At 48.1% G+C, this 15,614-nt stretch overlaps 1 pseudogene; it reads right to left on the reverse strand.

Moving 5' to 3' along the window:
* Positions 1–15,614, reverse strand: part of LOC115130787 (ATPase family gene 2 protein homolog A-like) — a 169,311-nt pseudogene that overhangs the window by 136,664 nt on the left and 17,033 nt on the right.

Here is a 15,614-nt window from a genome sequence, read left to right on the forward strand (position 1 = left end):
TCCAAGGAAGCCAAAGATTCCGAGGTCCTTGAGATAATCAGGGGCACATCCCTGTTTTTTAACTGGGGTGAAGCCAAGACAATGGCTGCTGGTGGTAAATCACTGGCCATAGCTAAGTACAGTATGTTTTGGAAAGAGGAAAGAAGCCGTACTAGTTTTACTATCTATAGTTGTAGAATCTCCCTAATTGTGGAAACGTCAAAGGTCCATGCCATGTCAGCCATAACAAAAGAAACTGTGCTTGAAGGCAATGCACACAATGCATCTGCAAAACTGATGCATTACAAAAGTATGCATTATAGGGGTGGGATTTAGGGAACCCTGTAGGTGTAGAAAAGACTAAAAAGGATTCTTCCCTGCCTGTAAATTGGCCACCTGGTGGAGATAACAGGCAACAATCAAACTTTGAATGATCATCACCTTAAAGGCAAGGAAGTTGTGGCCGTTCTCGTTGGCCAGAACTTTGGTGATCACGAAGCAGCCTGGAGTCCATAGAGGAGTACTCCTTTTGGGGGCTGCATGCCCATGCAGGTGAAGGCCTCGGGGTGCCTGAGAGGCCACTCCACCGCCTGCTTAAGTTTCGGCTTCACCTGCTCCATGCCTCCCACATCCGACCAGCGCACCTGCAAGGGAAACAGACAAACCATTCGGACACAGCTGGAAACAGAGAAGAATACAGAGGTTTCATACACTGTGTGAATGGAAAGAGAGACGTCCCCAATGGGCTGTATAGGGTGGCAGTTTTAACAGAGCATGATGTCCAGCAGTGTTATGAAAGCTTCTTTAGAAACCGATTCAAGAAAACTAACACCTTTTCCATGATCAACGTTTTTCAATTAAAAAATAACGTCCTTACCGTGGGCCAATCAAATAAATCACTGAAATACTGTTTGTATTTTTGCTCTGTGCGAATTATTTGGAATAATAGGCATACAGTACAAGAAAATGAAAATGTAGTATACGTCAGGAAAAGTATTGGGCCCGATCTGGGCTGAGGGTGAACCAGCAGACATTGAACAGAGCCAGCAGCTGTCCCCGTTGACAGATGACGGGCCGAGGCGTACGACTACAGGAGATAAAACAGATAAGGAAAGCAGGGGTTGGCTAGAGCAATAAGTCCCCCCACCCCTTCATCAGCATTACTTTTCCTCTGTCAACCTCCCCCCCTCCGTTCCTCCCTTCCTCTGTGGTAACACATCCCAGGCAACCGGCGCCGTCTCCCGGGAACGGAGCACCTAATGGAAACCTGGCATCCGGCCACATACTGTAAATACCACATGCTGAACAATTTATGGGGAGAGAGAGGAGAGAGAGATGATAAAGATGGTGAGAGGGAGATGGGAAGAGAGAGCATGGGCGAGAGCATGGAAGGAGAGAGAGAGAGCGAGAGAGACAGCCTCCTCCTGCCAGAGTCTATGGGGTGTAAATCAAATCAGGCAGCTTCAGGTGCCAGGCTAGCAGCAGATGTGCACAGTAAAGATTTATACATCTTTTCTCCCCCTCCGCCCTATTTTGTTTTGTTTCTGTTCAGGTTTTCTGCAGACAAAAGAACATAGCTCTGGCGTAACAAAAAGGCACCATTAATTCCAAGGTGCTTTTGTCACGAATATGGCGGATGTGGAATTAGAGGGCGCCGTTTGAGTCACACCTTGCTGTGTTGATTTCATTCCGCCTGCCTCTTTTTCTCTCTCCGAGACCCAGTTATTATCTTTTACTGTTGTTGTCTGAAGTTTACAAGGAGCTTCTCAGGGTCTGGGCTTTGATGGGGTTGCTGGGGAGGTGGGAGAGAAGGAGGGTGGGAGGAGGAGTTGCGGTGGGTACTTCTCCCGACAAGAACTTGGAGGAGAGAAAGATGAGGAAGAAGAACAACGGAACGTCTCTCTCGATCAGATCAAAATATTAAAAGGTCCGGTCGGCCTGAGAGAGAGGCGTGCTCTGCTCTTGCTTTCGCCTCACCCGGGATCCACTGGAAGTTTCTTATATAAATGGATTAGAAACAAATGTTTGCACTCATGTGGATATAATCAAGTCCAAGCTCTGTGGCAGACCCTTCAGCTGCAGTGCACTGGGGGAAGGAAAAAACTAAAGTCCCTATTTTGTTTCCAGGAACTGGCCGCAAGAACTGAACATCTCGGGGTGAGCTCAGTGCAGAGGAGCATTAGGAGGAAGGAGGAGAAGGGCCTTTTTTTCTCTCTCACTCTCTGGCAGGAACCGACATCGACCCGATCTGCTTTCAATTAGTACTGGAGATGATGATAGCCTCTTCCTGTCCGTTATGTCTTGCACATGCAAAGTCCAAAACATCATGGATGGCTGTCCCCCCACCTCCCCCGGGTGTGTGATTCATCTCCGTTTCAGGGAGGGCAGCAGTATGGCCTGTGGGTCATTTCCATCCGACGCTTCCTCGGTTTAAACCCCGCACGTCAACAAAAGTCATTGGGGATCTGAAAGCATCTTGTCTAATGCACAAATTACTTAATGCCTCACTGTACTATTGGTATAATACATTGACTGGTAGTCCAATGAGTAATTAAGCAATGTTCGCTGAGAGATGGTGCGGGGCGGCAGGGTATCCTAGTGGTTAGAGCGTTGGACTAGTAACCGAAAGGTTGCGAGATCGAATCCCTGAGCTGACAAGGTACAAATCTAACGTTCTGCCCCTGAACAAGGCAGTTAACCCACTGTTCATAGGACAGGTCATTGATAATAAGAATGTGTTCTTAAACTGACTTGCCTCGTTAAATAAAGGTTAAAAAATTATATCTTTCGATCCCTGAGGAAGTTTGTCGACGTTTCTGAACATGAGACGAGAAGACACTTTCCGTTGTGCCGGTGACATCAGCAGAGTTGTTGTTCCATATTTGTGTCACTCTGTAAATCGAACGGCGGTTAAAAGGACATTTTAATGTCGACCTTCAAAAGACTAAATGGGTTTCTAAACTAAAAAAGGAAACCAAAGGGCCATAATCCAGACATACCTTGGGGCCATTGATGGCGACCTGCCTCACGGCACCTGGTTTGACCTCCGACATGGCCCACTGAAGGTCCTGGAAAGTGACCGTCCCTGTCCCCATTAATTGTAGGTCCGATGGCTGGGAGCCACTGCCCGAGAGCACTCCTCAATGCATTCAGCCCTGTAAAAAGACCAGAATGATATCAACATATTTGTTGATGTACCAAGGTTTCCAAATCTCTAGGTTTGGGGTGGTATAAAGAGAATAGTGCATGGTGGGTAATAAGAGACAATTCTGATAAAGAACATGATTTTGTTAGAGATGGACATTTTGCAAGTCTAAGATGTTGTGATGATGTGTTATTCGGAGGAAAGATGCCCTAGCTGCAGTAAGTCATGTTTGAAACATTGATAGTTATGGCCTGAGGGGAACATCAAGACTGTTGTTCAGCATTGCCACCTTTCTCTATGTCAACAATAGGCTAAGCCTCCCTTTCCTCCTTTTTCCAACGACAAGCCTTTCATTGACGGACAGTTTCCCACATAAGTCCTTGGCAGCCGCTCCACGTCTCCAAACACACACTTACGTTCACACAGTAGAACTTTCAACTCACACGCTCCGACATGTCGTGATGACGAATCCCTGACGAACGCCTAATCTCTAAATGAACGCTATTCTCCTCCACTCTTTCAATTCAACAGGGCACATTGGACACGCATAGCCAAGAAGAAAAGCTGCAGAGGAACTTTAATTTACGCTTTATGTTTGAGATTAACTCTCTCTTGACTCGAGGCAACTCCGTTACCTGCCGAGTGGAAGAAAAGGACACAAAAGGACAACCGTACAAATAAATTCATCTGTGCATCAATATCAGCGCAGGATGTTGAGTTCGTGTTGGGCATTGCAAAGTAGGGTCACAAAACCATCAACCACAGATAGAGTTGGCCCTTGTACAGTCAGTCAGCATTCCAAGGGGCCAGGGTGATGATAGCTTATGAATAGGCCACATTGGCACTGGCGACGAAGATAGGGAGCAGGCTAGAAGGAGGAAGGGAGCGAGAATAGGGCTTGACAATCACCTAGGCTACATTAGTGTCATTGACAGGTCAGGATTAGAACAGGGAGAATGCCTGTGGGATTTGAATTCAGGATTGGCTTTTCTTTAAGATTTCAGGAAATCTCTAAGATCCTCACAGTGCGTGTTTAACACAAAGGAGAAAGGGTTCTTCCTGAGGGTTGTGGGTAATTTGTCTTAAACGGTCTATGTTTAAGACTAGACTAGATAAACATGTCACGAGTCCAGCCAATATGAGATAAGTGAAATGATGTGCAAGGATCAAGGGCAAAGCACATTCTGAATAAGGCTGGTGGAACTCTTTGTGCAATAGATCGTTTTTACAAATATGAATGTGAAAATGCCTAATGAAAAGCTGCTGCTAGGAGTAAATCAGCCTGACTTTTAAAGAACCCTACCCCATAACATTGCAGAAAAACCTGCACTCAACTAGAGTAGCCTCCACTCATAACCATTTGTTGTATAGATTCCGAGACATACAGGTAGGAAAGCAGGCATTTGATGAACAAATTACATGGTGGCTGAAGGCATGATTGCAACTGATGCACTGAACCCAAAAAGTTTTTTTCAGCACTCTACCCATCACCACCCTTCTCCTCCTTCCCGCCCGGTCCAAGCTCCGGTTAAGATGGCCCTAGCTCCAACTCAGCCTGGAGGCTGGGGCAAGGGACTGGGGTGTACTGGGGGCCAGGGCAGACGAGAGAGGACTTACGATCAGACAAGACTACATCCTGTTTATATGTTCCAGGATGCGAGGACTGAAAAAAGGGACGGAGGAAAAAAGAAATACACAATTAATGCGGAAAGAGACAGAGCGACAAAGAGAGGGGGTATGGGAGAGGAGCCAGCCAAGGTCAGTGTGTTCCAGGTCCCGGGCCCTGGCCTTGCTGCGTACAGTCTCCTCTCCCCTGAGTCCCCCCACATCACATCAACTTAGCCTGACCTGGCCCTGCCCGATGACATGGACGTCTCTTCTCTTCTCCGTTAAAAGCTCCAGGAATCTTCGACTAGCAGCACAAAAACATCTGCCTCAGCCTGGGACCATGCACAGGGTAGAAAGGAGGGGAGGAAAGCACATTTTCTGGGGAGAGGGGGGAATGTGGGCTACCACATCTGCTACCCAGCCGACTCTTCCCCCGTAACTCCCCTCATCGTCTTCTCCTCCACTGCTCAGCCTCCACATCAGGGATAGAGGGATGGTCAAAGGGTAATGGAGGTTAGGCCACATCTATTTGCCTTTGAAAAAGAAGCTCACTTCACAGTGGGGTGACCACGAAAGCATTCGCACCCTCTCACCTTACTGTTCACTGTCAGGTGTGTTCAAGTGTGTAGTACAAAATAAAAAATTGTCTGTGGTGCTTCAACACAAACCTGTCGACAGTATGAGATAGAAAGGTCTGCACACATAAGGCTCAATCTTCCTGGATTGACAAACGTTTCGCCCAGCTAATGATATTTCTCTCACCAAATCGCTGGACAAAACATGCTACAGTGGTTGAGGAATAACCTACTAAACAAATACACCTAAGGAAAGACAAACACATCCCTAGCAAATGCCTAGTTAGCAAGTATATTCATGAGCCTGATTAATGAGGTATCCAGCCTGGAATCTGGATGGCCAAAAGGCTAAATAAATGTAATTCAACAATGTGCCTCAAGCATTTTTCGCTTCAGGGATTCTATCCTCTGGCTAGGCTCGACCCCAGCACACATTTGGTTTAGTTAGGAAAACATACGATGCCCTGTTAGGAGTGAGAAAATAAGCAACACAACAGAGTTTAATTTGAACCTTGTGGACACTTTTTCCCCCACTTGTTCTTTGCTGAATGCTTCAAATTCACCAGCAATCTGTGGGGAAATGAGAATGGGGGCCCCTCCACTTCCAAGAATGTGCATTTGCAATAAATGCAACTGGACCCAAAATAGGTATGGGACGGCAATTACTTTTTATCATTGCTAATATTGGCTTGGGGAGGAAGAGCAGACAAGGTGAACATGAGGGCTGTGGCCTGGTAAGAAGAAGGGATGTTCGCAATTATCTGGCCCCAAAACACGCCCTCCCTGACTCAAGGCCTTTTATTAAGAGTCAACTCCAGCAGCCCTGGTCTCACCCTGGCCCTGAATATAAAAATAAAAACCTTGAGTAAAAACAACATTATCCTCCAATAGAATGTGAGCCAAGTCCACAAGGTAAATATATCGAAGACATTGGTGCATTCTAATACAACTAACACCATTCAAAAATAACTACCGTGGATGAATTTGGGCAGTTAAAGCCTACCATTTTCAGACAGGCAGAGGAAACTGACATAAGTCTAGTAGAGGTGAAGTTAGATTCCCCCTGCTGACCTCAAGGGCGTCTTATAGACCATATTTGTCTTGATAGGATAACAACAACAACAGTAAGTCATTTATGTAACAAGAGATGTAAGTGTCCATCTGCACTCCTACAACACGTTCCACACTTCCTTTAGACAGGAAAACACCCTCCAGAAGTAGCCTACTTAACACCACTCCCCCACCCCCAGGCACTTGTCGGCAGAGCTGTGTGTGTCTCAAGCGACATTGTCCTCAAATGAATTGTGAAATACTTTTGGCATTACACCATCAAAAAACAGGAACATTTTCATTACACCGAGGGGCTTCCGGAACACTCTTTGCACCTGTATTTACAATACCCGACATCTGTTCCAACTCTGAAAAACTGCAATAACATGTGCTCTTAAAACACAGAGACAGAGAGTTAGACAGACAAAGAGAGATAGACAGTGAGAGCAAGATAGACAGCGAGAACGAGAGACAGAGATGTTATATTGTTTATTTCATCTTTGTGTATTATCTACTTCACTTGCTATGGCAATGTTAACATATATTTCCCATGCCAATAAAGCCCTTAAATTGGAGAGAGTGTGAGAGATCGACAGAGAGAGAAAGACAGAGAGACAGACAGAGATATTGTCTCTCTCTCCCTGACAGACATGGACAGAGAGAGAGAGAGAGAGAGAGAGAGAGAGAGATAAAAACAGAGAGAGAGATGGAGAAAAAGATAGAGAAATAGAGAGACAAAGAAATAGACAGAGAGGGAAAGCTAGACAGAGAGAAAGACAGAAAGAGAGAGAGAGCGAGAGAGAAAGATGAACAGAGAGAGAGAAAGATGGACAGAGAGAGAGAGAAAGATGGACAGAGAGAGAGAGAGAAAGATGGACAGAGAGAGAAAGATGGACAGAGAAACAGAGAGAGAGCGAGACGGACAGAGAGAGAGAGAGAAAGACGGACAGAGAAACAGAGAGAGAGAGAGAAAGATGAACAGAGAGAGCGAGAGAAAGAAGGACAGAGAGAGAGAGAGAAAGAAGGACAGAGAGAGAGAGAGAGAGAGAGAGAGAGAGAGAGAGAGAAAGACGGACAGAGAAAGAGAGAGAGAAAGATGGACAGAGAAAGAGAGAGAGAAAGATGGACAGAGAAAGAGAGAGAGAAAGTTGGACAGAGAAAGAGAAAGATGGTCAGAGAGAGAGAAAGATGAACAGCGAGAAAGAGAAAGCTAGACAGAGAGAGAAAGAGGGACAGAGAGAGAGGGACAGAGAGAGAGGGACAGAGAGAAAGCTAGAGAGAGAGAGATGGACAGAGAGAGAGAGATGGACAGAGAAAGCGAGAGATGGACAGAGAGAGCGAGAGGGACAGAGAGAGTGAGAGGGAAAGAGAGAGCGAGAGGGACAGAGAGAGAGACAGAAAGATGGACAGAGAGAGAGAAAGAGAAAGATGAACAGAGAAAGCTAGAGAGAAGGAGAGATGAACAGAGAAAGCTAGAGAGAGAGAGATGGACACAGAGAGATGGACAGAGAGAAAGACTGACTGCGAGAGAGAGAGAGAGAGAGAGAGAGAGACGGACAGCGAGAGAGAGAGAGAGATGGACAGAGAGAGTGAGAGATGGACAGAGAGAGAAAGATGGACAGAGAGCGAGAGGGACAGAGAGCGAGAGGGACAGAGAGCGCGAGAGGGACAGAGAGAGCGAGAGGGACAGAGAGAGAGAGAAAGATGAACAGAGAAAGCTAGAGAGAGAGAGATGGACAAAGAGAGAGATGGACAGAGAGACGGACAGAGTTAAAGACTGACTGCGAGAGAGAGAGAGATGGACAGAGAGAGAGAGAAAGATGGACAGAGAGAGAGAGAGAAAGATGGACAGAAAGAGAGACGGACAGAGAGAGAGAGACAGACGGACAGAGAAAGCTAGAGAGAGTAAGAGATGGACACAGAGAAAGAAAGCTAGAAAGAGAGAGAGATGGACAGAGAGAGAGAGGGACAGAGAGAAGATGGAGAGAGAGAGAGAAAGATGGACAGGAGAGAGAGAGAAAGATGGACAGGGAGAGAGAGAGAGAAAGATGGACAGAGAGAGAGAGAAAGATGGACAGAGAGAGAGAGAGAGACGGACAGAGAGAGAGAGAGACGGACAGAGAGAGAGAGAGAGAGAGATGGACAGAGAGAAAGCTAGAGAGAGAGATGGACAGAGAGACTGACAGAAAGACTGACTGCGAGAGAGAGAGAAAGACGGACAGCGAGAGAGAGAGAGAGAGAAAGACGGACAGCGCGCGAGAGAGAGAGACAGACGGTCGGACAGCGAGAGAGAGCGAGAGAGAGAGAGATGAGAGAGAGAAAGACGGACAGCGAGAGAGAGAGAAAGATGAGCGAGAGAGAGAGAAAGAGAAAGACGGACAGCGAGAGAAAGACAGACAGCGAGAGAGAGAGAGAGAGAGAGAGGGGGACAGAGAGAGAGACAGAGAGAGAGGGACAGAGAGAGCGAGAGGGACAGAGAGAGCAAGAGGACAGAGAGAGAGAGAGAAAGATGGACAGAGAGAGAGAGAAAGATGGAGAGAGAGAGAGAGAAAGATGGACAGAGAGAGAGAAAGATGGAGAGAGAGAGAGAGAGAGAAGAGAACGGAGACGAGAGAGAGAGAAAGACGGACAGCGAGAGAGAGAGAAAGATGGAGAGCGAGAGAGAGAGAAAGAGAAAGACGGACAGCGAGAGAAAGACAGACAGCGAGAGAGAGAGAGAGAGAGAGAGAGGGGGACAGAGAGAGAGACAGAGAGAGAGGGACAGAGAGAGCGAGAGGGACAGAGAGAGCAAGAGGGACAGAGAGAGAGAGAGAAAGATGGACAGAGAGAGAGAGAAAGATGGACACAGAGAGAGAGAGAGAAAGATGGACAGAGAGAGAGAAAGATGGACAGAGAGAGAGAGAGAGAGAGAGAGAGACGGAGAGCGCGAGAGAGAGTGAGAGAAACACGGACAGCGAGAGAGAGAGAGAGATGGAGAGAGAGAGAGAGAGAAAAAGATGGACAGAGAGAGAGAGAGAAAAAGATGGACAGAAAGAGAGAGAGAGTGACGGACAGAGAGAGAGAGAGAGACAGACGGACAGAAAGAGGGAGAAGGACAGAGAGAGCGAGAGGGACAGAGAGAGAGAGAAAGATGGACAGAGAGAGAAAGATGGACAGAGAGAGCGAGAGGGACAGAGAGAGAGAGAAAGATGGACAGAGAGAGAAAGATGGACAGAGAGAGCGAGAGGGACAGAGAGAGCGAGAGAAAGATGGACAGAGAGAAAGAGACAGAGAGACAGAGAGAGCGAGAGAAAGATGCACAGAGAGAGCGAGAGAAAGATGGACAGAGAGAGATGGACAGAGAGAGACAGAGAGAGCGAAAGACGGAGAGCGAGAGAGTAAGATGGACAGCGCTAGAGAGAGACAGAGAGAGAGAGACAGAGGGACAGAGAGAGGGAGAAGGACAGAGAGAGTGCGAGGGACAGAGAGAGAGAAAGATGGACAGAGAGAGCGAGAGGGACAGAGAGAGCGAGAGAAAGATGGACAGAGAGAGAGAGAAAGATGGACAGAGAGAGAGAGAGAAAAAGATGGACACAGAGAGAGAGAGAAAAAGATGGACAGAAAGAGAGAGAGAGAGACGGATAGAGAGAGAGAGACAGACGGACAGAGAGAGACAGAGGGACAGAGACAGAGAGAGACAGAGAGAGCGAAAGACGGAGAGCGAGAGAGTAAGATGGACAGAGAGAGAGAGAGAAAAAGTTGGACAGAAAGAGAGAGAGAGAGAGACGGACAGAGAGAGAGAGAGACGGATAGAGAGAGAGAGACAGACGGACAGAGAGAGGGAGAAGGACAGAGAGAGCGAGAGGGACAGAGAGAGAGAGAAAGATGGACAGAGAGAGCGAGAGGGACAGAGAGAGCGAGAGAAAGATGGACAGAGAGAGAGAAAGAGAGAGAGCGAGAGAGAGAGAGAGAGAGAGAGAGAGAGATGGACAGAGAGAGAGAGAGAGAGAGAGAGAGAGAGAGAGAGAGAAAGATGGACAGAGAGAGAGAGAAAGATGGACATAGAGAGGGAAAGATGGACAGAGAGAGAGAGAGAAAAAGATGGACAGAGAGACTGACAGAAAGACTGACTGCGAGAGAGAGAGAAAGACGGACAGCGAGAGAGAGAGAGAGAGAGAGAGAAAGACGGACAGCGAGAGAGAGAGAAAGATGGAGAGCGAGAGAGAGAGAGTGAGAGAAAGACGGACAGCGAGAGAAAGAGAGAGAGAGAGAGGGACAGAGAGAGAGACAGAGAGAGAGGGAGAGAGAGAGCGAGAGGGACAGAGAGAGCAAGAGGGACAGAGAGAGAGAGAAAGATGGACAGAGAGAGAGAGAAAGATGGACAGAGAGAGAGAGAAAGATGGACAGAGAGAGAGAGAAAGACAGACAGCGCGAGAGAGAGAGAGAGAGAAAGACGGAGAGCGCGAGAGAGAGAGAGAGAGAGAGAGATGGAGAGAGAGAGAGAGAGAAAAAGATGGACAGAAAGAGAGAGAGAGTGACAGACAGAGAGAGAGAGACGGACAGAGAGAGAGAGAGACGGATAGAGAGAGAGAGACAGACGGACAGAGAGAGGGAGAAGGACAGAGAGAGCGAGAGGGACAGAGAGAGAGAGAAAGATGGACAGAGAGAGAAAGATGGACAGAGAGAGCGAGAGGGACAGAGAGAGAGAAAGATGGACAGAGAGAGAAAGATGGACAGAGAGAGTGAGAGGGACAGAGAGAGCGAGAGAAAGATGGACAGAGAGAAAGAGAGAGAGAGACAGAGAGAGCGAGAGAAAGATGCACAGAGAGAGCGAGAGAAAGATGGACAGACAGAGATGGACAGAGAGAGACAGAGAGAGCGAAAGACGGAGAGCGAGAGAGTAAGATGGACAGCGCTAGAGAGAGACAGAGAGAGAGGGACAGAGAGAGAGAGACAGAGGGACAGAGAGAGGGAGAAGGACAGAGAGAGCGCGAGGGACAGAGAGAGCGCGAGGGACAGAGAGAGAGAGAAAGATGGACAGAGAGAGCGAGAGGGACAGAGAGAGCGAGAGAAAGATGGACAGAGAGAGAGAGAGAAAGATGGACAGAGAGAGAGAGAGAAAGATGGACGGAGAGAGAGAGACGGACAGAGAAAGCTAGAGAAAGAGAGAGAGAGAGAGAGAGAGAGAGAGAGAGAGAGAGAGATGGACAGAGAGACGGACAGAGAGAGAGAGATGGACAGAGAGAGAGAGAGAGAGAGAGAAAGATGGACTGAGAGAGAGAGAGAAAGATGGACAGAGAGAGAGAGAGTGACGGACAGAGAGAGAGAGAGTGACGGACAGAGAGAGAGAGAGACGGACAGAGAGAGAGAGAGAAACGGATAGAGAGAGAGAGACAGACGGACAGAGAAAGCTAGAGAGAGAGAGACAGACGGACAGAGAAAGCTAGAGAAAGAGAGAGAGAGAGAGAGAGAGAGAGAGAGATGGACAGAGAGACGGACAGAGAGAGAGAGATGGACAGAGAGAGAGAGAGAGAGATGGACAGAGAGAGAGAGAGAGTGACGGACAGAGAGAGAGAGAGAGTGACGGACAGAGAGAGAGAGAAAGACGGACAGAGAGAGAGAGAAAGAGAGACGGACAGAGAGAGAGAGAGAGGGATAGAGAGAGAGAGAGACGGACAGAGAAAGACTGAGAGCGAGAGAAAGGCGTACAGCGAGAGAGAGAAAGATGGAGAGCGAGAGAGAGAGAGTGAGAGAAAGACGGACAGCGAGAGAAAGACAGACAGCGAGAGAGAGAGAGAGAGAGAGAGAGGGACAGAGAGAGAGACAGAGAGAGAGGGACAGAGAGAGCGAGAGGGACAGAGAGAGCAAGAGGGACAGAGAGAGAGAGAAAGATGGACAGAGAGAGAGAGAAAGATGGACAGAGAGAGAGAGAGAGAGAGAGAGAAAGATGGACAGAGAGAGAGAGAGAAATACGGACAGCGAGAGAGAGAGAGAGAGAGAAAGACGGAGAGCGCGAGAGAGAGAGAGTGAGAGAAAGACGGACAGCGAGAGAAAGACAGACAGCGAGAGAGAGAGAGAGAGGGACAGAGAGAGCGAGAGGGACAGAGAGAGAGAGAAAGATGGACAGAGAGAGAGAGAAAGATGGACAGAGAGAGGGACAGAGAGAGAGAGAAAGATGGACAGAGAGAGAGAGAAAGATGGACAGAGAGCGAGAGGGACAGAGAGAGCGAGAGAGAGGGACAGAGAGAGCGAGAGAGAGGGACAGAGAGAGCGAGAGAAAGATGGACAGAGAGAGAGAGAAAGATGGACAGAAAGAGAGAGAAAGATGGACAGAAAGAGAGAGAAAGATGGACAGAAAGAGAGAGAGAGAAAGATGGACAGAGAGAGAGAGAGAGACGGACAGAAAGAGAGAGAGAGAAAGATGGACAGAAAGAGAGAGAGAGACGGACAGCAAGAGAGAGAGAGAGAGAGAGAGAGAGAGAGAAAGACAGACAGCGGGAAAGAGAGAGAGAGAGAGAAAGCTAGAGAGAGAGAAAGATGGACAGAGAGAGAGAAAGAGAAAGATGGGCACAGAGAGAGAGATAGAGAAAGATGGACAGAGAGAGAGAGGGAGAGAGAGAAAGATGGACAGAGAGAGAGAGGGAGAGAGAGAAAGATGGACAGAGAGAGAGAGAGAAATAGGGAAAGAAAGAAAGAGAGACGGACAGAGAGAGAGAGAGAGACGGACAGAGAGAGAGAGAGAGACGAACAGAGAGAGAGAGAAACGGACAGAGAGAGAGAGAGAAAGATGGACAGAGAGAGAGAGAGAGAGAGAGATGGACAAAGAGAGAGAAAGCTAGAGAGAGAGATGGAAACAGAGAAAGAAAGCTAGAGAGAGAGAGATGGACAGAGAGAGAGATGGAAAGAGAGACGGACAGAGAGAAAGACAGACAGCGAGAGAGAGAGAGAGAGAAAGACGGACAGCGAGAGAAAGACAGACAGCGAGAGAGAGAGAGAGAGAGAGAGAGAGAGAGAGAGAGAGAGGGACAGAGAGAGAGACAGAGAGAGAGGGACAGAGAGAGCGAGAGGGACAGAGAGAGCAAGATGGACAGAGAGAGAGAGAAAGATGGACAGAGAGAGAGAGAAAGATGGACAGAGAGAGAGAGAGAGAGAGAGAGAGAGAGAGAAAGATGGACAGAGAGAGAGAGAGAAATACGGACAGCGAGAGAGAGAGAGAGAGAAAGACGGAGAGCGCGAGAGAGAGAGAGTGAGAGAAAGACGGACAGCGAGAGAAAGACAGACAGCGAGAGAGAGAGAGAGAGAGGGACAGAGAGAGCGAGAGGGACAGAGAGAGAGAGAAAGATGGACAGAGAGAGAGAGAAAGATGGACAGAGAGAGGGACAGAGAGAGAGAGAAAGATGGACAGAGAGAGAGAGAGAAAGATGGACAGAGAGCGAGAGGGACAGAGAGAGCGAGAGAGAGGGACAGAGAGAGCGAGAGAGAGGGACAGAGAGAGCGAGAGAAAGATGGACAGAGAGAGAGAGAAAGATGGACAAAAGAGAGAGAAAGATGGACAGAAAGAGAGAGAAAGATGGACAGAAAGAGAGAGAGAGAAAGATGGACAGAGACAGAGAGAGAGACGGACAGAAAGAGAGAAAGAGAAAGATGGACAGAAAGAGAGAGAGAGACGGACAGCAAGAGAGAGAGAGAGAGAGAGAGAAAGACGGACAGCGAGAAAGAGAGAGAGAGAGAGAGAAAGCTAGAGAGAGAGAAAGATGGACAGAGAGAGAGAGAAAGATGGACAGAGAGAGAGAGAGAGAGAGAGAAAGATGGACAGAGAGAGAGAGGGAGAGAGAGATGGACAAAGAGAGAGAAAGCTAGAGAGAGAGATGGACACAGAGAAAGAAAGCTAGAGAGAGAGAGATGGACAGAGAGAGAGATGGACAGAGAGACGGACAGAGAGAAAGACAGACAGCGAGAGAGAGAGAGAGAGGGAGAGAGAGAGAGAAAGACGGACAGCGAGAGAGAGAGAGTGAGAGAGAGAGAGAGATGGACAGAGAGACGGACAGAGAGAGAGATGGACAGAGACGGACAGAGAGAGCAAGAGGGACAGAGAGAAAGAGAAAGATGGACAGAGAGAGAGAAAGATGGACAGAGAGAGAGAGAGAGAGAGAGAGAGAGAGAGAGAGAAAGATGGACAGAGAGAGAGAGAGAAATACGGACAACGAGAGAGAGAGAGAGAGAGAGAAAGACGGAGAGCGCGAGAGAGAGAGAGTGAGAGAAAGACGGACAGTGAGAGAAAGACAGACAGCGAGAGAGAGAGAGAGAGGGACAGAGAGAGAGAGAAAGATGGACAGAGAGAGAGAAAGAGAAAGATGGACACAGAGAGAGAGATAGAGAAAGATGGACAGAAAGAGAGAGAGAGAAAGATGGACAGAGAGAGAGAGAGAGAGAGAGACGGACAGAAAGAGAGAGAGAGAAAGATGGACAGAAAGAGAGAGAGAGACGGACAGCAAGAGAGAGAGAGAGAGAGAGAAAGACGGACAGCGAGAAAGAGAGAGAGAGAGAGAGAAAGCTAGAGAGAGAGAAAGATGGACAGAGAGAGAGAAAGATGGACAGAGAGAGAGAGAGAAAGATGGACACAGAGAGAGAGATAGAGAAAGATGGACAGAGAGAGAGAGGGAGAGAGAGAAAGATGGACAGAGAGAGAGAGGGAGAGAGAGAAAGATGGACAGAGAGAGAGAGAGAGAAATAGGGAAAGAGAGAAAGAGAGACGGACAGAGAGAGAGAGAGAGACGGACAGAGAGAGAGAGAGAGACGAACAGAGAGAGAGAGAAACGGACAGAGAGAGAGAGAGAAAGATGGACAGAGAGAGAGAGAGAGAGAGATGGACAAAGAGAGAGAAAGCTAGAGAGAGAGATGGACACAGAGAAAGAAAGCTAGAGAGAGAGAGATGGACAGAGAGAGAGATGGACAGAGAGACGGACAGAGAGAAAGACAGACAGCGAGAGAGAGAGAGAGAGGGAGAGAGAGAGAGAAAGACGGACAGCGAGAGAGAGAGAGAGAGAGAGAGAGAGAGAGAGATGGACAGAGAGACGGACAGGGAGAGAGATGGACAGAGACGGACAGAGAGAGCAAGAGGGACAGAGAGAGAGAGAAAGATGGACAGAGAGAGAGAGAGAGAGAGAGAGAGAGAGAGAGAGAGAAAGATGGACAGAGAGAGAGAGAGAAATACGGACAGCGAGAGAGAGAGAGAGAGAGAGAAAGACGGAGAGCGAGAGAGAGAGAGTGAGAGAAAG

This window comes from Oncorhynchus nerka, linkage group LG6 (assembly GCF_034236695.1).
Source record: "Oncorhynchus nerka isolate Pitt River linkage group LG6, Oner_Uvic_2.0, whole genome shotgun sequence".
Lineage (NCBI taxonomy): Eukaryota > Metazoa > Chordata > Actinopteri > Salmoniformes > Salmonidae > Oncorhynchus > Oncorhynchus nerka.